This window comes from Sorex fumeus, unplaced genomic scaffold, assembly GCF_029834395.1.
Source record: "Sorex fumeus unplaced genomic scaffold, SorFum_2.1 ptg000024l, whole genome shotgun sequence".
NCBI classification, from domain to species: Eukaryota; Metazoa; Chordata; class Mammalia; order Eulipotyphla; family Soricidae; genus Sorex; species Sorex fumeus.
This window is the reverse complement of record NW_026606081.1, coordinates 34,882,587-34,909,505: the sequence shown is the minus strand read 5'-3', so window position 1 is coordinate 34,909,505 and position 26,919 is coordinate 34,882,587.

Below are 26,919 nucleotides of genomic sequence, written 5' to 3'. Positions count from 1 at the left end.
GGGGCCTGGGTCCCTCTCTGTGCACGTGAAGCTAGAAAGAGCCCCTAGACAGCCGGTTTTCAACCCCTGGTCTGTGTGGGATGGGCACAGAGGCCCAGCTCTGGGCAACTAAGCTGATCGGCTCCAATTCCGACAGGTACAGCCCGCCCCCAGGGGCTTGGGTCCCTCTCTGGGCACGCGCAGCTAGAAACAGCCCCTAGACAGCCGATTTTCAACCCCTGATCTGCATAGGACGGGCACAGAGGCCCAGCTCTGGGCAACAAAGCTGAACGGCTCCAATTCCGACAGGTACAGCCCGCCCCCAGGGGCGTGGGTCACTCTCTGGGCACGCACAGCTAGAAGCAGCCCCTAGACAGCCGATTTTCAACCCCTGATCTGCGTGCGACGGGCACAGCGGCCCAGCTCTGGGCAACAAAGCTGAACGGCTCCAATTCCAACAGGTACAGCCCGCCCCCAGGGGCTTGGGTCCCTCTCTGGGCACACGCAGCTAGAAACAGCCCCTATACTGCCGATTTTCCACCCCTGATCTGCGTAGGACGGGCACAGAGGCCCAACTCTGGGCAACAAAGCTGAACGGCTCCAATTCCGACAGGTACAGCACGCCCCCAGGGGCCTGGGTCCCGCTCTGGGCACGGGCAGCTAGAAACAGCCCCTAGACAGCCTGTTTTCAACCCCTGATCTGCATGGGACGGGCACAGAGGCCCAGCTCTGGGCAACAAAGCTGAACGGCTCCAATTCCGACAGGTACAGCCCGCCCCCAGGGGCCTGGGTCCCTCTCTGGGCACACGCAGCTAGAAACAGCCCCTAGACAGCCGATTTTCAACCCCTGATCTGCGTGGGACGGGCACAGAGGCCCAGCTCTGGGCAACAAAGCTGAACGGCTCCAATTCCCACAGGTACAGCCCGCCACCAGGGTCCTGGGTCCCTCTCTGGGCACGCGCAGCTACAAACAGCCCCTAGACATCTGATTTTCAACCCCTGATCTGCGTGGGAGGGGCACAGAGGCCCAGCTCTGGGCAACAAAGCTGAACGGCTCCAATTCTGACAGGTACAGCCCGCCCCCAGGGGCCTGGGTCCCTCTCTGGGCACGCGCAGCTAGAAACAGCCCCTAGACAGCCGGTTTTCAACCCCTGATCTGCGTGGGACGGGCACAGAGGCCAAGCTCTGGGCAACAAAGCTGAATGGCTCCAATTCAGACAGGTACAGCCCGCCCCCAGGGGCCTGGGTCCCTCTCTGGGCACGCGCAGCTAGAAACAGCCCATAGACAGCTGGTTTTCAACCCCTGATCTGTGTGAGACGGGCACAGAGGCCCAGCTCTGGGCAACAAAGCTGAACGGCTCCAATTCCGCCAGGTACAGCCCGCCCCCAGGGGCCTGGGTCCCTCTCTGGGTACGCGCAGCTAGAAACAGCCCCTAGACAGCCGATTTTCAACCCCTGATCTGCGTGGGACAGGTACACAGGCCCAGCTCTGGGCAACAAAGCTGAACGGCTCCAATTCCGACAGGTACAGCTCGCCCCCAGGTGCCTGGGTCCCTCTCGGGCACGTGAAGCTAGAAATAGCCCCTAGACAGCCGGTTTTCAACCCCTGATCTGCGTGGGACGGGCACAGAGGCCCAGCTCTGGGAACAAAGCTGAACGGCTCCAATTCCCACTGGTACAGCCCGCCCCCAGGGGCCTAGGTCCCTCTCTGGGCACGCGCAGCTAGAAAAAGCCCGTAGACAGCCGATTTTCAACCCCTATTCTGCGTGGGACAGGCATAGAGGCCCAGCTCTGGGCATCAAAGCTGAACGGCTCCAATTCCGACAGGTACAGCACGCCCCCAGGGGCCTGGGTCCCGCTCTGCGCACGGGCAGATAGAAAAATCCCCTAGACAGCCTGTTTTCAACCCCTGATCTGCATGGGACAGGCACAGAGGCCCAGCTCTGGGCAACAAAGCTGAACGGCTCCAATTCCGACAGGTACAGCCCACCCCCACGGGCCTGGGTCCCTCTCTGGGCACGCGCAGCTATACACAGCCCCTAGATAGCCGATTTTCAACCCCTGATCTGCGTGGGATTGGCACAGAGGCCAAGCTCTGGGCAACAAAGCTGAACGGCTCCAATTCCCACAGGTACAGACCGCCCCCAGGCGCCTGGGTCCCTCTCTGGGCACGCGCAGCTAGAAACAGCCCCTAGACATCCGATTTTCAACCCCTGATCTGCGTGGGACGGGCACAGAGGGCCAGCTCTGGGTAACAAAGCTGAACGGCTCCAATTCCGACAGTTACAGCCCGCCCCCAAGGGCCTGGGTCCCTCTCTGGGCACGCGCAGCTAGAAACAGCCCCTATACAGCCGGTTTTCAACCCCTGATCTGCGTGGGACGGGCACAGAGGCCCAGCTCTGGGCAACAAAGCTGAACGGCTCCAATTCCGACAGGTACAGCCCGCCCCCAGGGGCCTGGGTCACTCTCTGGGCACGCGCAGCTAGAAGCAGCCCCTAGACAGCCGATTTTCAACCCCTGATCTGCGTGCGACGGGTACAGAGGCCCAGCTTTGGGCAACAAAGCTGAACGGCTCCAATTCCAACAGGTACAGCCCTCCACCAGGGGCTTGTGTCCCTCTCAGGGCACGCGCAGCTAGAAACAGCCCCTAGACAGCCGATTTTCAACCCCTGATCTGCGTAGGACGGGCACAGATGCCCAGCTCTGGGCAACAAAGCTGAACGGCTCCAATTCCGAGAGGTACAGCACGCCCCCTGTGGCCTGGGTCCCGCTCTGTGCACGGGCAGCTAGAAAAAGCCCCTAGACAGCCTGTTTTCAACCCCTGATCTGCATGGGACGGGCACAGAGGCCCAGCTCTGGGCAACAAAGCTGAACGGCTCCAATTCCCACAGGTACAGCCCGCCCCCAGGGGCCTGGGTCCCTCTCTGGGCACGCGCAGCTAGAAACAGCCCCTAGACATCTGATTTTCAACCCCTTATCTGCGTGGGACGGGCACAGAGGCCCAGCTCTGGGCAACAAAGCTGAACGGCTCCAATTCCCACAGGTACAGCCCGCCCCCAGGGGCCTGGGTCCCTCTCTGGTCACGCGCAGCTAGAAACAGCCCCTAGACATCTGATTTTCAACCCCTGATCTGCGTGGGACGGGCACAGAGGCCCAGCTCTGGGCAACAAAGCTGAACGGCTTCAATTCCAACTGGTACAGCCCGCCCCCAAGGTCCTGGGGCCCTCTCTGGCACGCGCAGCTAGAAACAGCCCCTAGACATCTGATTTTCAACCCCTGATCTGCGTGGGACGGGCACAGAGGCCCAGCTCTGGGTAGCAAAGCTGAAAGGCTCCAATTGCAACTGGTACAGCCCGCCTCCAGGGGCCTAGGTCCCTCTCTGGGCACGCGCAGCTAGAAAAAGCCCGTAGACAGCCGATTTTCAACCCCTGATCTGCGTGGGACAGGCATAGAGGCCCAGCTCTGGGCATCAAAGCTGAACGGCTCCAATTCCGACATGTACAGCATGCCCCCAGGGGCCTGGGTCCCGCTCTGGGCACAGGCAGCTAGAGAAAGCCCCTGGACAGCCTGTTTTCAACCCCTGATCTGCATGGGACGGGCACAGAGGCCCAGCTCTGGGCAACAAAGCTGAACGGCTCCAATTCTGACAGGTACAGCCCGCCCCCAGGGGCCTGGGTCCCTGTCTGGGCACGCGCAGCTAGAAACAGCCCCTAGACAGCTGGTTTTCAACCCCTGATCTGTGTGAGACGGGCACAGAGGCCCAGCTCTGGGCAACAAAGCTGAACGGCTCCAATTCTGACAGGTACAGCCCGCCCCCAGGGGCCTGGGTCCCTCTCTGGGCACGCGCAGCTAGAAACAGCCCCTAGACAGCCGATTTTCAACCCCTGATCTGCGTGGGACGGACACAGAGGCCCAGCTCTGGCCAACAAAGCTGAACGGCTCCAACTCCGACAGGTACAGCCCGCCCCCAGGGGCCTGGGTCCCTCTCTGGGCACGCGCAGCTAGAAACAGCCACTAGACAGCCGGTTTTCAACCCCTGATCTGCGTGGGACGGGCACAGAGGCCCAGCTCTGGGCAACAAAGCTTAACGGCTCCAATTCCGACAGGTACAGCACGCCCCCAGTTGCCTGGGTCCCGCTCTGTGCACGGGCAGCTAGAAAAAGCCCCTAGACAGCCTGTTTTCAAACCCTGATCTGCATGGGACAGGCACAGAGGCCCAGCTCTGGGCAACAAAGCTGAACGGCTCCAATTCCCACAGGTACAGCCCGCCCCCAGGGGCCTGGGTCCCTCTCTGGGCACGCGCAGCTAGAAACAGCCCCTAGACATCTGATTTTCAACCCCTTATCTGCGTGGGACGGGCACAGAGGCCCAGCTCTGGGCAACAAAGCTGAACGGCTCCAATTCCGACAGGTACAGCCCGCCCCCAGGGGCCTGGGTCCCTCTCTGGGCACGCGCAGCTAGAAACAGCCCCTAGACAGCCGGTTTTCAACCCCTGATCTGCGTGGGACGGGTACAGAGGCCCAGCTCTGGGCAACAAAGCTGAACGGCTCCAATTCCGACAGGTACAGCCCGCCCCCAGGTGCCTGGGTCCCACTCTGGCACGCGCAGCTAGAAACAGCCCCTAGACAGCCGGTTTTCAACCCCTGATCTGAGTGGGACGGTTACAGAGGCCCAGCTCTGGGTAGCAAAGCTGAAAGGCTCCAATTCCAACTGGTACAGCCCGCCCCCAGGGGCCTAGGTCCCTCTCTGGGCACGCGCAGCTAGAAACAGCCCGTAGACAGCAGATTTTCAACCCCTGATCTGCGTGGGACAGGTATAGAGGCCCAGCTCTGGGCATCAAAGCTGAACGGCTCCAATTCCGACATGTACAGCATGCCCCCAGGGGCCTGGGTCCCGCTCTGGGCACAGGCAGCTAGAGAAAGCCCCTAGACAGCCTGTTTTCAACGCCTGATCTGCATGGGACGGGCACAGAGGCCCAGCTCTGGGCAACAAAGCTGAACGGTTCCAATTCCGACAGCTACAGCCCGCCCCCTGTGGCCTGGGTCCCGCTCTGTGCACGGGCAGCTAGAAAAAGCCCCTAGACAGCCTGTTTTCAACCCCTGATCTGCATGGGACGGGCACAGAGGCCCAGCTCTGGGCAACAAAGCTGAACGGCTCCAATTCCCACAGGTACAGCCCGCCCCCAGGGTCCTGGGTCCCTCTCTGGGCACGCGCAGCTAGAAACAGCCCCTAGACATCTGATTTTCAACCCCTTATCTGCGTGGGACGGGCACAGAGGCCCAGCTCTGGGCAACAAAGCTGAACGGCTCCAATTCCCACAGGTACAGCCCGCCCCCAGGGGCCTGGGTCCCTCTCTGGTCACGCGCAGCTAGAAACAGCCCCTAGACATCTGATTTTCAACCCCTGATCTGCGTGGGACGGGCACAGAGGCCCAGCTCTGGGCAACAAAGCTGAACGGCTCCAATTCCAACTGGTACAGCCCGTCCCCAAGGTCCTGGGGCCCTCTCTGGCACGCGCAGCTAGAAACAGCCCCTAGACATCTGATTTTCAACCCCTGATCTGCGTGGGACGGGCACAGAGGCCCAGCTCTGGGTAGCAAAGCTGAAAGGCTCCAATTCCAACTGGTACAGCCCGCCCCCAGGGGCCTAGGTCCCTCTCTGGGCACGCGCAGCTAGAAACAGCCCGTAGACAGCCGATTTTCAACCCCTGATCTGCGTGGGACAGGCATAGAGGCCCAGCTCTGGGCATCAAAGCTGAACGGCTCCAATTCCGACATGTACAGCATGCCCCCAGGGGCCTGGGTCCCGCTCTGGGCACGGGCAGCTAGAGAAAGCCCCTGGACAGCCTGTTTTCAACCCCTGATCTGCATGGGACGGGCACAGAGGCCCAGCTCTGGGCAACAAAGCTGAACGGCTCCAATTCTGACAGGTACAGCCCGCCCCCAGGGGCCTTGGTCCCTCTCTGGGCACTCGCAGCTAGAAACAGCCCCTAGACAGCCGGTTTTCAACCCCTGATCTGCGCGGGACGGGCACAGAGGCCCAGCTCTGGGCATCAAAGCTGAACGGCTCCAATTCCGACAGGTACAGACCGCCCCCAGGGGCCTGGGTCCCTCTCTGGGCACGCGCAGCTAGAAGCAGCCCCTAGACAGCCGGTTTTCAACCCCTGATGTGCGTGGGATGGGCACAGAGGCCCAGCTCTGGGCAACAAAGCTGAACGGCTCCAATTCTGACAGGTACAGCCCGCCCCCAGGGGCCTGGGTCCCTCTCTGGGCACGCGCAGCTAGAAGCAGCCCCTAGACAGCTGGTTTTCAACCCCTGATCTGTGTGAGACGGGCACAGAGGCCCAGCTCTGGGCAACAAAGCTGAACGGCTCCAATTCTGACAGGTACAGCCCGCCCCCAGGGGCCTGGGTCCCTCTCTGGGCACGCGCAGCTAGAAACAGCCCCTAGACCGCCGATTTTCAACCCCTGATCTGCGTGGGACAGGCACAGAGGCCCAGCTCTGGGCAACAAAGCTGAGTGGCTCCAATTCCGACAGGTACAGCCCGCCCCCAGGGGCCTGGGTCCCTCTCTGGGCACGCGCAGCTAGAAACAGGCCCTAGACAGCCGATTTTCAACCCCTGATCTGCGTGGGACGGACACAGAGGCCCAGCTCTGGGCAACAAAGCTGAACGGCTCCAACTCCGACAGGTACAGCCCGCCCCCAGGGGCCTGGGTCCCTCTCTGGGCACGCGCAGCTAGAAACAGCCACTAGACAGCCGGTTTTCAACCCCTGATCTGCGTGGGACGGGCACAGAGGCCCAGCTCTGGGCAACAAAGCTTAACGGCTCCAATTCCGACAGGTACAGCACGCCCCCAGTGGCCTGGGTCCCGCTCTGTGCACGGGCAGCTAGAAAAAGCCCCTAGACAGCCTGTTTTCAAACCCTGATCTGCATGGGACAGGCACAGAGGCCCAGCTCTGGGCAACAAAGCTGAACGGCTCCAATTCCGACAGGTACAGCCCGCCCCCAGGGGCCTGGGTCCCTGTCTGGGCACGCGCAGCTAGAAACAGCCCCTAGACATCTGATTTTCAACCCCTTATCTGCGTGGGACGGGCACAGAGGCCCAGCTCTGGGCAACAAAGCTGAACGGCTCCAATTCCGACAGGTACAGCCCGCCCCCAGGTGCCTGGGTCCCTCTCTGGCACGCGCAGCTAGAAACAGCCCCTTGACAGCCGGTTTTCAACCCCTGATCTGCGTGGGACGGGCACAGAGGCCCAGCTCTGGGTAGCAAAGCTGAAAGGCTCCAATTCCAACTGGTACAGCCCGCCCCCAGGGGCCTAGGTCCCTCTCTGGGGACGCGCAGCTAGAAACAGCCCGTAGACAGCAGATTTTCAACCCCTGATCTGCGTGGGACAGGTATAGAGGCCCAGCTCTGGGCATCAAAGCTGAACGGCTCCAATTCCGACATGTACAGCATGCCCCCAGGGGCCTGGGTCCCGCTCTGGGCACAGGCAGCTAGAGAAAGCCCCTAGACAGCCTGTTTTCAACGCCTGATATGCATGGGACGGGCACAGAGGCCCAGCTCTGGGCAACAAAGCTGAACGGCTCCAATTCCGACAGGTACAGCCCGCCCCCAGGGGCCTGGGTCCATCTCTGGGCACGCGTAGCTAGAAACAGCCCCTAGAGAGCTGGTTTTCAACCCCTGATCTGTGTGAGACAGGCACAGAGGCCCAGCTCTGGGAAACAAAGCTGAAAGGCTCCAATTCCTACAGGTACAGCCCGCCCCCAGGGGCCTGGGTCCCTCTCTGGGCACGCGCAGCTAGAAACAGCCCCTAGACAGCCGATTTTCAACCCCTGATCTGCGTGGGACAGGCAAACAGGCCCAGCTCTGTGCAACAAAGCTGAACGGCTCCAATTCCGACAGGTACAGCCCGCCCCGAGGGGCCTGGGTCCCTCTCTGGGCACGTGAAGCTAGAAAGAGCCCCTTGACAGCCGGTTTTCAACCCCTGATCTGCGTGGGACGGGCACAGAGGCCCAGGTCTGGGCAACAAAGCTGAACGGCTCCAATTCCAACTGGTACAGCCCGCCCCCAGGGGCCTGGGTCCCTCTCTGGCACGCGCAGCTAGAAAGAGCCCCTAGACAGCCGGTTTTCAACACCTGATCTGCGTGGGACAGGCACAGAGGCCCAGCTCTGGGTAGCAAAGCTGAAAGGCTCCAATTCCAACTGGTACAGCCCGCCCCCATGGGCCTAGGTCCCTCTCTGGGCACGCCCAGCTAGAAACAGCCCGTAGACAGCCGATTTTCAACCCCTGATCTGCCTGGGAGAGGCATAGAGGCCCAGCTCTGGGCATCAAAGCTGAACGGCTCCAATTCCGACAGGTACAGCACGCTCCCAGGGGCCTGGGTCCCGCTCTGGGCACGGGCAGCTAGAAAAAGACCCTAGATAGCCTGTTTTCAACCCCTGATCTACATGGGACGAGCACAGAGGCCCAGCTCTGGGCATCAAAGCTGAACGGCTCCAATTCCGACAGGTACAGCACGCCCCCAGGGGCCTGGGTCCCGCTCTGGGCACGGGCAGCTAGAGAAAGCCCATAGACAGCCTGTTTTCAACCCCTGATCTGCATGGGACGGGCACAGAGGCCCAGCTCTGGGCAACAAAGTTGAACGGCTCCAATTCCGACAGGTACAGCCCGCCCCCAGGGGCCTGGGTCCCTCTCTGGGCACGCGCAGCTAGAAACAGCCCCTAGACAGCTGGTTTTCAACCCCTGATCTGTGTGAGACGGGCACAGAGGCCCAGCTCTGGGCAACAAAGCTGAACGGCTCCAATTCTGACAGGTACAGCCCGCCCCCAGGGGCCTGGGTCCCTCTCTGGGCACGCGCAGCTAGAAACAGCCCCTAGACAGCCGGTTTTCAACCCCTGATCTGCGTGGGACAGGCAAACAGGCCCAGCTCTGGGCAACAAAGCTGAACGGCTCCAATTTCGACAGGTGCAGCCCGCCCCGAGGGGCCTGGGTCCCTCTCTGGGCACGTGAAGCTAGAAAGAACCCCTTGACAGCCGGTTTTCAACCCCTGATCTGCGTGGGACGGGCACAGAGGCCCAGCTCTGGGCAACAATGCTGAACGGCTCCAATTCCGACAGGTACAGCCCGCCCCCAGGGGCCTGGGTCACTCTCTGGGCATGCGCAGCTAGAAGCAGCCCCTAGACAGCCGATTTTCCACCCCTGATCTGCGTAGGACGGGCACAGAGGCCCAGCTCTGGGCAACAAAGCTGAACGGCTCCAATTCCGACAGGTACAGCACGCCCCCAGGGGCCTGGGTCCCGCTCTGGGCACGGGCAGCTAGAAAAAGCCCCTAGACAGCCTGTTTTCAACCCCTGATCTGCATGGGACAGGCACAGAGGCCCAGCTCTGGGCAACAAAGCTGAACGGCTCCAATTCCGACAGGTACAGCCCGCCCCCAGGGGCCTGGGTCCCTCTCTGGGCACGCGCAGCTAGAAACAGCCCCTAGACAGCCGGTTTTCAACCCCTGATCTGCGTGGGACGGGCACAGAGGCCAAGCTCTGGGCAACAAAGCTGAATGGCTCCAATTCAGACAGGTACAGCCCGCCCCCAGGGGCCTGGGTCCCTCTCTGGGCACGCGCAGCTAGAAACAGCCCATAGACAGCTGGTTTTCAACCCCTGATCTGTGTGAGACGGGCACAGAGGCCCAGCTCTGGGCAACAAAGCTGAACGGCTCCAATTCCAACTGGTACAGCCCGCCCCCAGGGGCCTAGGTCCCTCTCTGGGCACGCGCAGCTAGAAAAAGCCCGTAGAAAGCCGATTTTCAACCCCTATTCTGCGTGGGACAGGCATAGAGGCCCAGCTCTGGGCATCAAAGCTGAACGGCTCCAATTCCGACAGGTACAGCACGCCCCCAGGGGCCTGGGTCCCGCTCTGCGCACGGGCAGCTAGAAAAATCCCCTAGACAGCCTGTTTTCAACCCCTGATCTGCATGGGACAGGCACAGAGGCCCAGCTCTGGGCAACAAAGCTGAACGGCTCCAATTCCGACAGGTACAGCCCACCCCCACGGGCCTGGGTCCCTCTCTGGGCACGCGCAGCTATACACAGCCCCTAGATAGCCGATTTTCAACCCCTGATCTGCGTGGGATTGGCACAGAGGCCAAGCTCTGGGCAACAAAGCTGAACGGCTCCAATTCCCACAGGTACAGACCGCCCCCAGGCGCCTGGGTCCCTCTCTGGGCACGCGCAGCTAGAAACAGCCCCTAGACATCCGATTTTCAACCCCTGATCTGCGTGGGACGGGCACAGAGGGCCAGCTCTGGGTAACAAAGCTGAACGGCTCCAATTCCGACAGTTACAGCCCGCCCCCAGGGGCCTGGGTCCCTCTCTGGGCACGCGCAGCTAGAAACAGCCCCTATACAGCCGGTTTTCAACCCCTGATCTGCTTGGGACGGTCACAGAGGCCCAGCTCTGGGCAACAAAGCTGAACGGCTCCAATTCCGACAGGTACAGCCCGCCCCCAGGGGCCTGGGTCACTCTCTGGGCACGCGCAGCTAGAAGCAGCCCCTAGACAGCCGATTTTCAACCCCTGATCTGCGTGCGACGGGTACAGAGGCCCAGCTTTGGGCAACAAAGCTGAACGGCTCCAATTCCAACAGGTACAGCCCTCCCCCAGGGGCTTGTGTCCCTCTCAGGGCACGCGCAGCTAGAAAAAGCCCCTAGACAGCCTGTTTTCAACCCCTGATCTGCATGGGACGGGCACAGAGGCCGAGCTCTGGGTAGCAAAGCTGAAAGGCTCCAATTCCAACTGGTACAGCCCGCCCCCAGGGGCCTAGGTCCCTCTCTGGGCACGCGCAGCTAGAAACAGCCCGTAGACAGCAGATTTTCAACCCCTGATCTGCGTGGGACAGGTATAGAGGCCCAGCTCTGGGCATCAAAGCTGAACGGCTCCAATTCCGACATGTACAGCATGCCCCCAGGGGCCTGGGTCCCGCTCTGGGCACAGGCAGCTAGAGAAAGCCCCTAGACAGCCTGTTTTCAACGCCTGATCTGCATGGGACGGGCACAGAGGCCCAGCTCTGGGCAACAAAGCTGAACGGTTCCAATTCCGACAGCTACAGCCCGACCCCTGTGGCCTGGGTCCCGCTCTGTGCACGGGCAGCTAGAAAAAGCCCCTAGACAGCCTGTTTTCAACCCCTGATCTGCATGGGACGGGCACAGAGGCCCAGCTCTGGGCAACAAAGCTGAACGGCTCCAATTCCGACAGGTACAGCCCGCCCCCAGGGTCCTGGGTCCCTCTCTGGGCACGCGCAGCTAGAAACAGCCCCTAGACATCTGATTTTCAACCCCTTATCTGCGTGGGACGGGCACAGAGGCCCAGCTCTGGGCAACAAAGCTGAACGGCTCCAATTCCCACAGGTACAGCCCGCCCCCAGGGGCCTGGGTCCCTCTCTGGTCACGCGCAGCTAGAAACAGCCCCTAGACATCTGATTTTCAACCCCTGATCTGCGTGGGACGGGCACAGAGGCCCAGCTCTGGGCAACAAAGCTGAACGGCTCCAATTCCAACTGGTACAGCCCGCCCCCAAGGTCCTGGGGCCCTCTCTGGCACGCGCAGCTAGAAACAGCCCCTAGACATCTGATTTTCAACCCCTGATCTGCGTGGGACGGGCACAGAGGCCCAGCTCTGGGTAGCAAAGCTGAAAGGCTCCAATTCCAACTGGTACAGCCCGCCCCCAGGGGCCTAGGTCCCTCTCTGGGCACGCGCAGCTAGAAACAGCCCGTAGACAGCCGATTTTCAACCCCTGATCTGCGTGGGACAGGCATAGAGGCCCAGCTCTGGGCATCAAAGCTGAACGGCTCCAATTCCGACATGTACAGCATGCCCCCAGGGGCCTGGGTCCCGCTCTGGGCACGGGCAGCTAGAGAAAGCCCCTGGACAGCCTGTTTTCAACCCCTGATCTGCATGGGACGGGCACAGAGGCCCAGCTCTGGGCAACAAAGCTGAACGGCTCCAATTCTGACAGGTACAGCCCGCCCCCAGGGGCCTTGGTCCCTCTCTGGGCACTCGCAGCTAGAAACAGCCCCTAGACAGTCGGTTTTCAACCCCTGATCTGCGCGGGACGGGCACAGAGGCCCAGCTCTGGGCATCAAAGCTGAACGGCTCCAATTCCGACAGGTACAGACCGCCCCCAGGGGCCTGGGTCCCTCTCTGGGCACAAGCAGCTAGAAGCAGCCCCTAGACAGCCGGTTTTCAACCCCTGATGTGCGTGGGATGGGCACAGAGGCCCAGCTCTGGGCAACAAAGCTGAACGGCTCCAATTCTGACAGGTACAGCCCGCCCCCAGGGGCCTGGGTCCCTCTCTGGGCACGCGCAGCTAGAAGCAGCCCCTAGACAGCTGGTTTTCAACCCCTGATCTGTGTGAGACGGGCACAGAGGCCCAGCTCTGGGCAACAAAGCTGAACGGCTCCAATTCTGACAGGTACAGCCCGCCCCCAGGGGCCTGGGTCCCTCTCTGGGCACGCGCAGCTAGAAACAGCCCCTAGACCGCCGATTTTCAACCCCTGATATGCGTGGGACAGGCACAGAGGCCCAGCTCTGGGCAACAAAGCTGAGTGGCTCCAATTCCGACAGGTACAGCCCGCCCCCAGGGGCCTGGGTCCCTCTCTGGGCACGCGCAGCTAGAAACAGCCCCTAGACAGCCGATTTTCAACCCCTGATCTGCGTGGGATGGACACAGAGGCCCAGCTCTGGGCAACAAAGCTGAACGGCTCCAACTCCGACAGGTACAGCCCGCCCCCAGGGGCCTGGGTCCCTCTCTGGGCACGCGCAGCTAGAAACAGCCACTAGACAGCCGGTTTTCAACCCCTGATCTGCGTGGGACGGGCACAGAGGCCCAGCTCTGGGCAACAAAGCTTAATGGCTCCAATTCCGACAGGTACAGCATGCCCCCAGTGGCCTGGGTCCCGCTCTGTGCACGGGCAGCTAGAAAAAGCCCCTAGACAGCCTGTTTTCAAACCCTGATCTGCATGGGACAGGCACAGAGGCCCAGCTCTGGGCAACAAAGCTGAACGGCTCCAATTCCGACAGGTACAGCCCGCCCCCAGGGGCCTGGGTCCCTCTCTGGGCACGCGCAGCTAGAAACAGCCCCTAGACATCTGATTTTCAACCCCTTATCTGCGTGGGACGGGCACAGAGGCCCAGCTCTGGGCAACAAAGCTGAACGGCTCCAATTCCGACAGGTACAGCCCGCCCCCAGGTGCCTGGGTCCCTCTCTGGCACGCGCAGCTAGAAACAGCCCCTTGACAGCCGGTTTTCAACCCCTGATCTGCGTGGGACGGGCACAGAGGCCCAGCTCTGGGTAGCAAAGCTGAAAGGCTCCAATTCCAACTGGTACAGCCCGCCCCCAGGGGCCTAGGTCCCTCTCTGGGGACGCGCAGCTAGAAACAGCCCGTAGACAGCAGATTTTCAACCCCTGATCTGCGTGGGACAGGTATAGAGGCCCAGCTCTGGGCATCAAAGCTGAACGGCTCCAATTCCGACATGTACAGCATGCCCCCAGGGGCCTGGGTCCCGCTCTGGGCACAGGCAGCTAGAGAAAGCCCCTAGACAGCCTGTTTTCAACCCCTGATCTGCATGGGACGGGCACAGAGGCCCAGCTCTGGGCAACAAAGCTGAACGGCTCCAATTCCCACAGGTACAGCCCGCCCCCAGGGTCCTGGGTCCCTCTCTGGGCACGCGCAGCTAGAAACAGCCCCTAGACATCTGATTTTCAACCCCTTATCTGCGTGGGACGGGCACAGAGGCCCAGCTCTGGGCAACAAAGCTGAACGGCTCCAATTCCCACAGGTACAGCCCGCCCCCAGGGGCCTGGGTCCCTCTCTGGTCACGCGCAGCTAGAAACAGCCCCTAGACATCTGATTTTCAACCCCTGATCTGCGTGGGACGGGCACAGAGGCCCAGCTCTGGGCAACAAAGCTGAACGGCTCCAATTCCAACTGGTACAGCCCGCCCCCAAGGTCCTGGGGCCCTCTCTGGCACGCGCAGCTAGAAACAGCCCCTAGACATCTGATATTCAACCCCTGATCTGCGTGGGACGGGCACAGAGGCCCAGCTCTGGGTAGCAAAGCTGAAAGGCTCCAATTCCAACTGGTACAGCCCGCCCCCAGGGGCCTAGGTCCCTCTCTGGGCACGCGCAGCTAGAAACAGCCCGTAGACAGCCGATTTTCAACCCCTGATCTGCGTGGGACAGGCATAGAGGCCCAGCTCTGGGCATCAAAGCTGAACGGCTCCAATTCCGACATGTACAGCATGCCCCCAGGGGCCTGGGTCCCGCTCTGGGCACGGGCAGCTAGAGAAAGCCCCTGGACAGCCTGTTTTCAACCCCTGATCTGCATGGGACGGGCACAGAGGCCCAGCTCTGGGCAACAAAGCTGAACGGCTCCAATTCTGACAGGTACAGCCCGCCCCCAGGGGCCTTGGTCCCTCTCTGGGCACTCGCAGCTAGAAACAGCCCCTAGACAGCCGGTTTTCAACCCCTGATCTGCGCGGGACGGGCACAGAGGCCCAGCTCTGGGCATCAAAGCTGAACGGCTCCAATTCCGACAGGTACAGACCGCCCCCAGGGGCCTGGGTCCCTCTCTGGGCACGCGCAGCTAGAAGCAGCCCCTAGACAGCCGGTTTTCAACCCCTGATGTGCGTGGGATGGGCACAGAGGCCCAGCTCTGGGCAACAAAGCTGAACGGCTCCAATTCTGACAGGTACAGCCCGCCCCCAGGGGCCTGGGTCCCTCTCTGGGCACGCGCAGCTAGAAGCAGCCCCTAGACAGCTGGTTTTCAACCCCTGATCTGTGTGAGACGGGCACAGAGGCCCAGCTCTGGGCAACAAAGCTGAACGGCTCCAATTCTGACAGGTACAGCCCGCCCCCAGGGGCCTGGGTCCCTCTCTGGGCACGCGCAGCTAGAAACAGCCCCTAGACCGCCGATTTTCAACCCCTGATATGCGTGGGACAGGCACAGAGGCCCAGCTCTGGGCAACAAAGCTGAGTGGCTCCAATTCCGACAGGTACAGCCCGCCCCCAGGGGCCTGGGTCCCTCTCTGGGCACGCGCAGCTAGAAACAGCCCCTAGACAGCCGATTTTCAACCCCTGATCTGCGTGGGATGGACACAGAGGCCCAGCTCTGGGCAACAAAGCTGAACGGCTCCAACTCCGACAGGTACAGCCCGCCCCCAGGGGCCTGGGTCCCTCTCTGGGCACGCGCAGCTAGAAACAGCCACTAGACAGCCGGTTTTCAACCCCTGATCTGCGTGGGACGGGCACAGAGGCCCAGCTCTGGGCAACAAAGCTGAAAGGCTCCAATTCCTACAGGTACAGCCCGCCCCCAGGGGCCTCGGTCCCTCTCTGGGCACGCGCAGCTAGAAACAGCCCCTAGACAGCCGATTTTCAACCCCTGATCTGCGTGGGACAGGCAAACAGGCCCAGCTCTGTGCAACAAAGCTGAACGGCTCCAATTCCGACAGGTACAGCCCGCCCCGAGGGGCCTGGGTCCCTCTCTGGGCACGTGAAGCTAGAAAGAGCCCCTTGACAGCCGGTTTTCAACCCCTGATCTGCGTGGGACGGGCACAGAGGCCCAGGTCTGGGCAACAAAGCTGAACGGCTCCAATTCCAACTGGTACAGCCCGCCCCCAGGGGCCTGGGTCCCTCTCTGGCACGCGCAGCTAGAAAGAGCCCCTAGACAGCCGGTTTTCAACCCCTGATCTGCGTGGGACAGGCACAGAGGCCCAGCTCTGGGTAGCAAAGCTGAAAGGCTCCAATTCCAACTGGTACAGCCCGCCCCCATGGGCCTAGGTCCCTCTCTGGGCACGCGCAGCTAGAAACAGCCCGTAGACAGCCGATTTTCAACCCCTGATCTGCCTGGGAGAGGCATAGAGGCCCAGCTCTGGGCATCAAAGCTGAACGGCTCCAATTCCGACAGGTACAGCACGCTCCCAGGGGCCTGGGTCCCGCTCTGGGCACGGGCAGCTAGAAAAAGACCCTAGATAGCCTGTTTTCAACCCCTGATCTGCATGGGACGAGCACAGAGGCCCAGCTCTGGGCATCAAAGCTGAACGGCTCCAATTCCGACAGGTACAGCACGCCCCCAGGGGCCTGGGTCCCGCTCTGGGCACGGGCAGCTAGAGAAAGCCCATAGACAGCCTGTTTTCAACCCCTGATCTGCATGGGACGGGCACAGAGGCCCAGCTCTGGGCAACAAAGTTGAACGGCTCCAATTCCGACAGGTACAGCCCGCCCCCAGGGGCCTGGGTCCCTCTCTGGGCACGCGCAGCTAGAAACAGCCCCTAGACAGCTGGTTTTCAACCCCTGATCTGTGTGAGACGGGCACAGAGGCCCAGCTCTGGGCAACAAAGCTGAACGGCTCCAATTCTGACAGGTACAGCCCGCCCCCAGGGGCCTGGGTCCCTCTCTGGGCACGCGCAGCTAGAAACAGCCCCTAGACAGCCGGTTTTCAACCCCTGATCTGCGTGGTACAGGCAAACAGGCCCAGCTCTGGGCAACAAAGCTGAACGGCTCCAATTCCGACAGGTGCAGCCCGCCCCGAGGGGCCTGGGTCCCTCTCTGGGCACGTGAAGCTAGAAAGAACCCCTTGACAGCCGGTTTTCAACCCCTGATCTGCGTGGGACGGGCACAGAGGCCCAGCTCTGGGCAACAATGCTGAACGGCTCCAATTCCGACAGGTACAGCCCGCCCCCAGGGGCCTGGGTCACTCTCTGGGCATGCGCAGCTAGAAGCAGCCCCTAGACAGCCGATTTTCCACCCCTGATCTGCGTAGGACGGGCACAGAGGCCCAGCTCTGGGCAACAAAGCTGAACGGCTCCAATTCCGACAGGTACAGCACGCCCCCAGGGGCCTGGGTCCCGCTCTGGGCACGGGCAGCTAGAAAAAGCCCCTAGACAGCCTGTTTTCAACCCCTGATCTGCATGGGACGGGCACAGAGGCCCAGCTCTGGGCAACAAAGCTGAACGGCTCCAATTCCGACAGGTACAGCCCGCCCCCAGGGGCCTGGGTCCCTCTCTGGGCAGGCGCAGCTAGAAACATCCCCTAGCCAGCCGATTTTCAACCCCTGATCTGCGTGGGACGGGCACAGAGGCCCAGCTCTGGGCAACAAAGATGAACGGCTCCAATTCCCACAGGTACAGCCCGCCACCAGGGGCCTGGGTCCCTCTCTGGGCACGCGCAGCTAGAAACAGCCCCTAGACATCCGATTTTCAACCCCTTATCTGCGTGGCACGGGCACAGAGGCCCAGCTCTGGGCAACAAAGCTGAACGGCTCCATTTCCGACAGGTACATCCCGCCCCCAGGGGCCTGGGTCCCTCTCTGGGCACATCGCAGCTAGAAACAGCCCATAGACAGCCGGTTTTCAACCCCTGATCTGCGTGGGACGGGCACAGAGGCCCAGCTCTGGGCAACAAAGCTGAACGGCTCCAATTCCGACAGGTACAGCCCGCCCCCAGGGGCCTGGGTCCCTCTCTGGGCACCCGCAGCTAGAAACAGCCCCTAGACAGCCGGTTTTCAACCCCTGATCTGCGCGGGACGGGCACAGAGGCCCAGCTCTGGGCATCAATGCTGAACGGCTCCAATTCCGACAGGTACAGCACGCCCCCAGGGGCCTGGGTCCCTCTCTGGGCACGGGCAGCTAGAAAAAGCCCCTAGATAGCCTGTTTTCAACCCCTGATCTGCATGGGACGGGCACAGAGGCCCAGCTCTGAGCAACAAAGCTGAACGGCTCCAATTCCGACAGGTACAGCCCGCCCCCAGGGGCGTGGGTCCCTCTCTGGGCACGCGCAGCTAGAAACAGCCCCTAGACAGCTGGATTTCAACCCCTGATCTGTGTGAGACGGGCACAGAGGCCCAGCTCTGGGCAACAAAGCTGAACGGCTCCAATTCCGACAGGTACAGCCCGCCCCCAGGTGCCTGGGTCCCTCTCTGGGCACGCGCAGCTAGAAACAGCCCCTAGACAGCCGGTTTTCAACCCCTGATCTGCGTGGGACAGGCAAACAGGCCCAGCTCTGTGCAAAAAAGCTGAACGGCTCCAATTCCGACAGGTGCAGCACGCCCCCAGGGGCCTGGGTCCCTCTCTGGGCACGCGCAGCTAGAAACAGCCCCTAGACATCCGATTTTCAACCCCTTATCTGCGTGGGACGGGCACAGAGGCCCAGCTCTGGGCAACAAAGCTGAACGGCTCCATTTCCGACAGGTACATCCCGCCCCCAGGGGCCTGGGTCCCTCTCTGGGCACGCGCAGCTAGAAACAGCCCCTAGACAGCCGGTTTTCAACCCCTGATCTGCGTGGGACGGGCACAGAGGCCCAGCTCTGGGCAACAAAGCTGAACGGCTCCAATTCCGACAGTACAGCCCGCCCCCAGGGGCCTGGGTCCCTCTCTGGGCACCCGCAGCTAGAAACAGCCCCTAGACAGCCGGTTTTCAACCCCTGATCTGCGCGGGACGGGCACAGAGGCCCAGCTCTGGGCATCAATGCTGAACGGCTCCAATTCCGACAGGTACAGACCGCCCCCTGGGGCCTGGGTCCCTCTCTGGGCACGCGCAGCTAGAAGCAGCCCCTAGACAGCCGGTTTTCAACCCCTGATCTGCGTGGGACGGGCACAGAGGCCCAGCTCTGGGCAACAAAGCTGAACGGCTCCAATTCCGACAGGTCCAGCCCGCCCCCAGGGGCCTGGGTCCCTCTCTGGCTCGCGCAGCTAGAAACAGCCCGTAGACAGCCGGTTTTCAACCCCTGATCTGCGTGGGACTGGCACAGAGGCCTAGCTCTGGGTAGCAAAGCGGAAAGGCTCCAATTCCAACTGGTACAGCCCGCCCCCAGGGGCCTAGGTCCCTCTCTGGGCACGCGCAGCTAGAAACAGCGCGTAGACAGCGGATTTTCATCCCCTGATCTGCCTGGGACAGGCATAGAGGCCCAGCTCTGGGCATCAAAGCTGAACGGCTCCAATTCCGACAGGTACAGCACGCCCCCAGGGGCCTGGGTCCCTCTCTGGGCACGGGCAGCTAGAAAAAGCCCCTAGATAGCCTGTTTTCAACCCCTGATCTGCATGGGACGGGCACAGAGGCCCAGCTCTGAGCAACAAAGCTGAAAGGCTCCAATTCCGACAGGTACAGCCCGCCCCCAGGGGCGTGGGTCCCTCTCTGGGCACGCGCAGCTAGAAACAGCCCCTAGACAGCTGGATTTCAACCCCTGATCTGTGTGAGACGGGCACAGAGGCCCAGCTCTGGGCAACAAAGCTGAACGGCTCCAATTCCGACAGGTACAGCCCGCCCCCAGGTGCCTGGGTCCCTCTCTGGGCACGCGCAGCTAGAAACAGCCCCTAGACAGCCGGTTTTCAACCCCTGATCTGCGTGGGACAGGCAAACAGGCCCAGCTCTGTGCAAAAAAGCTGAACGGCTCCAATTCCGACAGGTGCAGCCCGCCTTCAGGGGCCTGGGTCCCTCTCTGGGCACTTGAAGCTAGAAAGAGCCCCTTGACAGCCGGTTTTCAACCCCTGATCTGCGTGGGACGGGCACAGAGGCCCAGCTCTGGGCAACAAAGCTGAACGGCTCCAATTCCAACTGGCACAGCCCGCCCCCAGGGGCCTGGGTCCCTCTCTGGACCGCGCAGCTAGAAACAGCCCCTAGACAGCCGGTTTTCAACCCCTGATCTGCGTGGGACGGGCACAGAGGCCCAGCTCTGGGTAGCAAAGCTGAAAGGCTCCAATTCCAACTGTTACAGCCCGCCCCCAGGGGCCTAGGTCCCTCTCTGGGCACGCGCAGCTAGAAACAGCCCGTAGACAGCCGATTTTCATCCCCTGATCTGCCTGGGACAGGCATAGAGGCCCAGCTCTGGGCATCAAAGCTGAACGGCTCCAATTCCGACAGGTACAGCACGCCCCCAGGGGCCTGGGTCCCGCTCTGGGCACGGGCAGCTAGAAAAAGCCCCTAGATAGCCTGTTTTCAACCCCTGATCTGCATGGGACGGGCACAGAGGCCCAGCTCTGGGCAACAAAGCTGAACGGCTCCAATTCCGACAGGTACAGCCCGCCCCCAGGGGCCTGGGTCCCTCTCTGGGCACGCGCAGCTAGAAACAGCCCCTAGACAGCTGGATTTCAACCCCTGATCTGTGTGAGACGGGCACAGAGGCCCAGCTCTGGGCAACAAAGCTGAACGGCTCCAATTCCGACAGGTACAGCCCGCCCCCAGGGGCCTGGGTCCCTCTCTGGGCACGCGCAGCTAGAAACAGCCCCTAGACAGCCGGTTTTCAACCCCTGATCTGCGTGGGACAGTCAAACAGGCCCAGCTCTGGGCAACAAAGCTGAACGGCTCGAATTCCGACAGGTACAGCCCGACCCCAGGGGCCTGGGTCCCTCTCTGGGCACGCACAGCTAGAAACAGCCCCTAGACAGCCGGTTTTCAACCCCTGATCTGCGTGGGACGGGCACAGAGGCCCAGCTCTGGGCAACAAAGCTGAACGGCTCCAATTCCGACAGGTACAGCCCGCCCCCAGGGGCCTGGGTCACTCTCTGGGCACGCGGAGCTAGAAGCAGCCCCTAGACAGCCGATTTTCAACCTCTGATCTGCGTGCGACGGGCACAGCGGCCCAGCTCTGGGCAACAAAGCTGAACGGCTCCAATTCCAACAGGTACATCCCCGCCCCCAGGGGCTTGGGTCCCTCTCTGGGCACACGCAGCTAGAGAAAGCCCCTAGACAGCCTGTTTTCAACCCCTGATCTGCATGGGACGGGCACAGAGGCCCAGCTCTGGGAAACAATGCTGAAAGGCTCCAATTCCAACTGGTACAGCCCGCCCCCAGGGGCCTAGGTCCCTCTCTGGGCACGCGCAGCTAGAAACAGCCCGTAGACAGCCGATTTTCAACCCCTGATCTGCCTGGGACAGGCATAGAGGCCCAGCTCTGGGCATCAAAGCTGAACGGCTCCAATTCCGACAGGTACAGCACGCCCCCAGTGGCCTGGGTCCCGCTCTGGGCACGGGCAGTTAGAAAAAGCCCCTAGACAGCCTGTTTTCAACCCCTGATCTGCATGGGACGGGCATAGAGGCCCAGCTCTGGGCAACAAAGCTGAACGGCTCCAATTCCGACAGGTACAGCCCGCCCCCAGGGGCCTGGGTCCCTCTCTGGGCACGCGCAGCTAGAAACAGCCCCTAGACAGCTGGATTTCAACCCCTGATCTGTGTGAGAAGGGCACAGAGGCCCAGCTCTGGGCAACAAAGCTGGACGGCTCCAATTCCGACAGGTACAGCCCGCCCCCAGGGGCCTGGGTCCCTCTCTGGGCACGCGCAGCTAGAAACAGCCCCTAGACAGCCGGTTTTCCACCCCTGATCTGCGTGGGACAGTCAAACAGGCCCAGCTCTGGGCAACAAAGCTGAACGGCTCCAATTCCGACAGGTACAGCCCGCCCCCAGGGGCCTGGGTCCCTCTCTGGGCACGCGCAGCTAGAAACAGCCCCTAGACATCTGATTTTCAACCCCTTATCTGCGTGGGACGGGCACAGAGTCCCAGCTCTGGGCAACAAAGCTGAGCGGCTACAATTCCGACAGGTACAGCCCGCCCCCAGGGGCCTGGGTCCCTCTCTGGGCACGCGCAGCTAGAAACAGCCCGTAGACAGCCGGTTTTCAACCCCTGATCTGCGTGGGACGGGTACAGAGGCCCAGCTCTGGGCAACAAAGCTGAACGGCTCCAATTCCGACAGGTACAGCCCGCCCCCAGGTGCCTGGGTCCCTCTCTGGCACGTGAAGCTAGAAAGAGCCCCTAGACAGCCGGTTTTCAACCCCTGATCTGCGTGCGACGGGCACAGAGGCCCAGCTCTGGGTAGCAAAGCTGAAAGGCTCCAATTCCAACTGGTACAGCCCGCCCCCAGGGGCCTAGGTCCCTCTCTGGGCACGCGCAGTTAGAAACAGCCCGTAGACAGCCGATTTTCAACCCCTGATCTGCGTGGGACAGGTATAGAGGCCCAGCTCTGGGCATCAAAGCTGAACGACTCCAATTCCGACATGTACAGCATGCCCCCAGGGGCCTGGGTCCCGCTCTGGGCACAGGCAGCTAGAGAAAGCCCCTAGACAGCCTGTTTTCAACCCCTGATCTGCATGGGACGGGCACAGAGGCCCAGCTCTAGGCAACAAAGCTGAACGGCTCCAATTCCGACAGGTACAGCCCGCCCCCACGGGCCTGGGTCCATCTCTGGGCACGCGCAGCTAGAAACAGCCCCTAGAGAGCTGGTTTTCAACCCCTGATCTGTGTGAGACGGGCACAGAGGCCCAGCTCTGGGCAACAAAGCTGAACGGCTCCAATTCCCACAGGTACAGCCCGCCCCCAGGGGCCTGGGTCCCTCTCTGGGCACGCGCAGCTAGAAACAGCCCCTAGACAGCCGGTTTTCAACCCCTGATCTGCGTGGGACAGGCAAACAGGCCCAGCTCTGTGCAACAAAGCTGAACGGCTCCAATTCCGATAGGTGCAGCCCGCCCCCACGGGCCTGGGTCCATCTCTGGGCACGCGCAGCTAGAAACAGCCCCTAGAGAGCTGGTTTTCAACCCCTGATCTGTGTGAGACGGGCACAGAGGCACAGCTCTGGGCAACAAAGCTGAACGGCTCCAATTCCAACTGGTACAGCCCGCCCCCTGGGGGCCTGGGTCCCTCTCTGGCACGCGCAGCTAGAAACAGCCCCTAGACAGCCGGTTTTCAACCCCTGATCTGCGTGGGACGGGCACAGAGGCCCAGCTCTGGGTAGCAAAGCTGAAAGGCTCCAATTCCAACTGGTACAGCCCGCCCCCAGGGGCCTGGGTCCCTCTCTGGGCACGCGCAGCTAGAAACAGCCCCTAGACAGCTGGATTTCAACCCCTGATCTGTGTGAGACGGGCACAGAGGCCCAGCTCTGGGCAACAAAGCTGAACGGCTCCAATTCCGACAGGTACAGCCCGCCCCCAGGGGCCTGGGTCCCTCTCTGGGCACGCGCAGCTAGAAACAGCCCCTAGACAGCCGGTTTTCAACCCATGATCTGCGTGGGACAGGCAAACAGGCCCAGCTCTGTGCAATAAAGCTGAACGGCTCCAATTCCGACAGGTGCAGCCCGCCCCCAGGGGCCTGGGTCCCTCTCTGGGCACGTGAAGCTAGAAAGAGCCCCTTGACAGCCGGTTTTCAACCCCTGATCTGCGTGGGACGGGCACAGAGGCCCAGCTCTGGGCAACAAAGCTGAACGGCTCCAATTCCAACTGGTACAGCCCGCCCCCAGGGGCCTGGGTCCCTCTCTGGGCACGCGCAGCTAGAAACAGCCCCTAGACAGCCGGTTTTCAACCCCTGATCTGCGTGGGACGGGCACAGAGGCCCAGCTCTGGGTAGCAAAGCTGAAAGGCTCCAATTCCAACTGTTACAGCCCGCCCCCAGGGGCCTAGGTCCCTCTCTGGGCACGCGCAGCTAGAAACAGCCCGTAGACAGCCGATTTTCATCCCCTGATCTGCCTGGGACAGGCATAGAGGCCCAGCTCTGGGCATCAAAGCTGAACGGCTCCAATTCCGACAGGTACAGCACGCCCCAAGGGGCCTGGGTCCCGCTCTGGGCACGGGCAGCTAGAAAAAGCCCCTAGATAGCCTGTTTTCAACCCCTGATCCGCATGGGACGGGCACAGAGGCCCAGCTCTGGGCAACAAAGCTGAACGGCTCCAATTCCGACAGTTACAGCCGCCCCCAGGGGCCTGGGTCCCTCTCTGGGCACGCGCAGCTAGAAACAGCCCCGAGACAGCCCATTTTCAACCCCTGATCTGTGTGAGACGGGCACAGAGGCCCAGCTCTGGGCAACAAAACTGAACGGCTCCAATTCCGACAGGTACAGCCCGCCCCCAGGGGCCTGGGTCCCTCTCTGGGCACGCGCAGCTAGAAACAGCCCCTAGACAGCCGGTTTTCAACCCCTGATCTGCGTGGGACAGGCAAACAGGCCCAGCTCTGGGCAACAAAGCTGAACGGCTCCAATTCCGACAGAGGCAGCCCGACCCCAGGGGCCTGGGTCCCTCTCTGGGCACGCACAGCTAGAAACATCCCCTAGACAGCCGGTTTTCAACCCCTGATCTGCGTGGGACGGGCACAGAGGCCCAGCTCTGGGCAACAAAGCTGAAGGGCTCCAATTCCGACACGTACAGCCCGCCCCCAGGGGCCTGGGTCACTCTCTGGGCACGCGGAGATAGAAGCAGCCCCTAGACAGCCGATTTTCAACCCCTGATCTGCGTGCGACGGGCACAGCGGCCCAGCTCTGGGCAACAAAGCTGAACGGCTCCAATTCCAACAGGTACAGCCCGCCCCAAGGGGCTTGGGTCCCTCTCTGGGCACACGCAGCTAGAAACAGCCCCTAGACTGCCGATTTTCCACCCGTGATCTGCGTAGGACGGGCACAGAGGCCCAGCTCTGGGCAACAAAGCTGAACGGCTCCAATTCCGACAGGTACAGCACGCCCCCAGGGGCCTGGGTCCAGCTCTGGGCACGGGCAGCTAGAAAAAGCCCCTAGACAGCCTGTTTTCAACCCCTGATCTGCATGGGACGGGCACAGAGGCCCAGCTCTGGGCAACAAAGCTGAACGGCTCCAATTCCGACAGGTACAGCCCGCCCCCAGGAGCCTGGGTCCGTCTCTGGGCACGCGCAGCTAGAAACAGCCCCTAGACAGCCGGTTTTCAACCCCTGATCTGCGTGGGACAGGCAAACAGGCCCAGTTCTGGGCAACAAAGCTGAACGGCTCCAATTCCGACAGGTGCAGCCCGCCCCCAGGGGCCTGGGTCCCTCTCTGGGCACGTGAAGCTAGAAAGAGCCCCTAGACTGCCGGTTTTCAACCCCTGATCTGCGTGGGACGGGCACAGAGGCCCAGCTCTGGGTAGCAAAGCTGAAAGGCTCCAATTCCAACTGGTACATCCCGCCCCCAGGGGCCTAGGTCCCTGTCTGGGCACACGCAGGTAGAAACAGCCCGTAGACAGCGGATTTTCATCCCCTGATCTGCCTGGGACAGGCATAGAGGCCCAGCTCTGGGCATCAAAGCTGAACGGCTCCAATTCCGACAGGTACAGCACGCCCCCAGGGGCCTGGGTCCCGCTCTGGGCACGGGCAGCTAGAAAAAGCCCCTAGATAGCCTGTTTTCAACCCCTGATCTGCATGGGACGGGCACAGAGGCCCAGCTCTGAGCAACAAAGCTGAACGGCTCCAATTCCGACAGGTACAGCCCGCCCCCAGGTGCGTGGGTCCCTCTCTGGGCACGCGCAGCTAGAAACAGCCCCTAGACAGCTGGATTTCAACCCCTGATCTGTGTGAGACGGGCACAGAGGCCCAGCTCTGGGCAACAAAGCTGAACGGCTCCAATTCCGACAGGTACAGCCCGCCCCCAGGTGCCTGGGTCCCTCTCTGGGCACGCGCAGCTAGAAACAGCCCCTAGACAGCCGGTTTTCAACCCCTGATCTGCGTGGGACAGGCAAACAGGCCCAGCTCTGGGCAACAAAGCTGAACGGCTCGAATTCCGACAGGTGCAGCCCGCCCCAAGGGGCCTGGGTCCCTCTCTGGGCACGTGAAGCTAGAAAGAGCCCCTAGACAGCCGGTTTTCAACCCCTGATCTGCGTGCGACGGGCACAGAGTCCCAGCTCTGGGTAGCAAAGCTGAAAGGCTCCAATTCCAACTGGTACAGCCCGCCCCCAGGGGCCTAGGTCCCTCTCTGGGCACGCGCAGTTAGAAACAGCCCGTAGACAGCCGATTTTCAACCCCTGATCTGCGTGGGACAGGTATAGAGGCCCAGCTCTGGGCATCAAAGCTGAACGACTCCAATTCCGACATGTACAGCATGCCCCCAGGGGCCTGGGTCCCGCTCTGGGCACAGGCAGCTAGAGAAAGCCCCTAGACAGCCTGTTTTCAACCCCTGATCTGCATGGGACGGGCACAGAGGCCCAGCTCTAGGCAACAAAGCTGAACGGCTCCAATTCCGACAGGTACAGCCCGCCCCCACGGGCCTGGGTCCATCTCTGGGCACGCGCAGCTAGAAACAGCCCCTAGAGAGCTGGTTTTCAACCCCTGATCTGTGTGAGACGGGCACAGAGGCCCAGCTCTGGGCAACAAAGCTGAACGGCTCCAATTCCCACAGGTACAGCCCGCCCCCAGGGGCCTGGGTTCCTCTCTGGGCACGCGCAGCTAGAAACAGCCCCTAGACAGCCGGTTTTCAACCCCTGATCTGCGTGGGACAGGCAAACAGGCCCAGCTCTGTGCAACAAAGCTGAACGGCTCCAATTCCGATAGGTGCAGCCCGCCCCCACGGGCCTGGGTCCATCTCTGGGCACGCGCAGCTAGAAACAGCCCCTAGAGAGCTGGTTTTCAACCCCTGATCTGTGTGAGACGGGCACAGAGGCACAGCTCTGGGCAACAAAGCTGAACGGCTCCAATTCCAACTGGTACAGCCCGCCCCCTGGGGGCCTGGGTCCCTCTCTGGCACGCGCAGCTAGAAACAGCCCCTAGACAGCCGGTTTTCAACCCCTGATCTGCGTGGGACGGGCACAGAGGCCCAGCTCTGGGTAGCAAAGCTGAAAGGCTCCAATTCCAACTGGTACAGCCCGCCCCCAGGGGCCTGGGTCCCTCTCTGGGCACGCGCAGCTAGAAACAGCCCCTAGACAGCTGGATTTCAACCCCTGATCTGTGTGAGACGGGCACAGAGGCCCAGCTCTGGGCAACAAAGCTGAACGGCTCCAATTCCGACAGGTACAGCCCGCCCCCAGGGGCCTGGGTCCCTCTCTGGGCACGCGCAGCTAGAAACAGCCCCTAGACAGCCGGTTTTCAACCCATGATCTGCGTGGGACAGGCAAACAGGCCCAGCTCTGTGCAATAAAGCTGAACGGCTCCAATTCCGACAGGTGCAGCCCGCCCCCAGGGGCCTGGGTCCCTCTCTGGGCACGTGA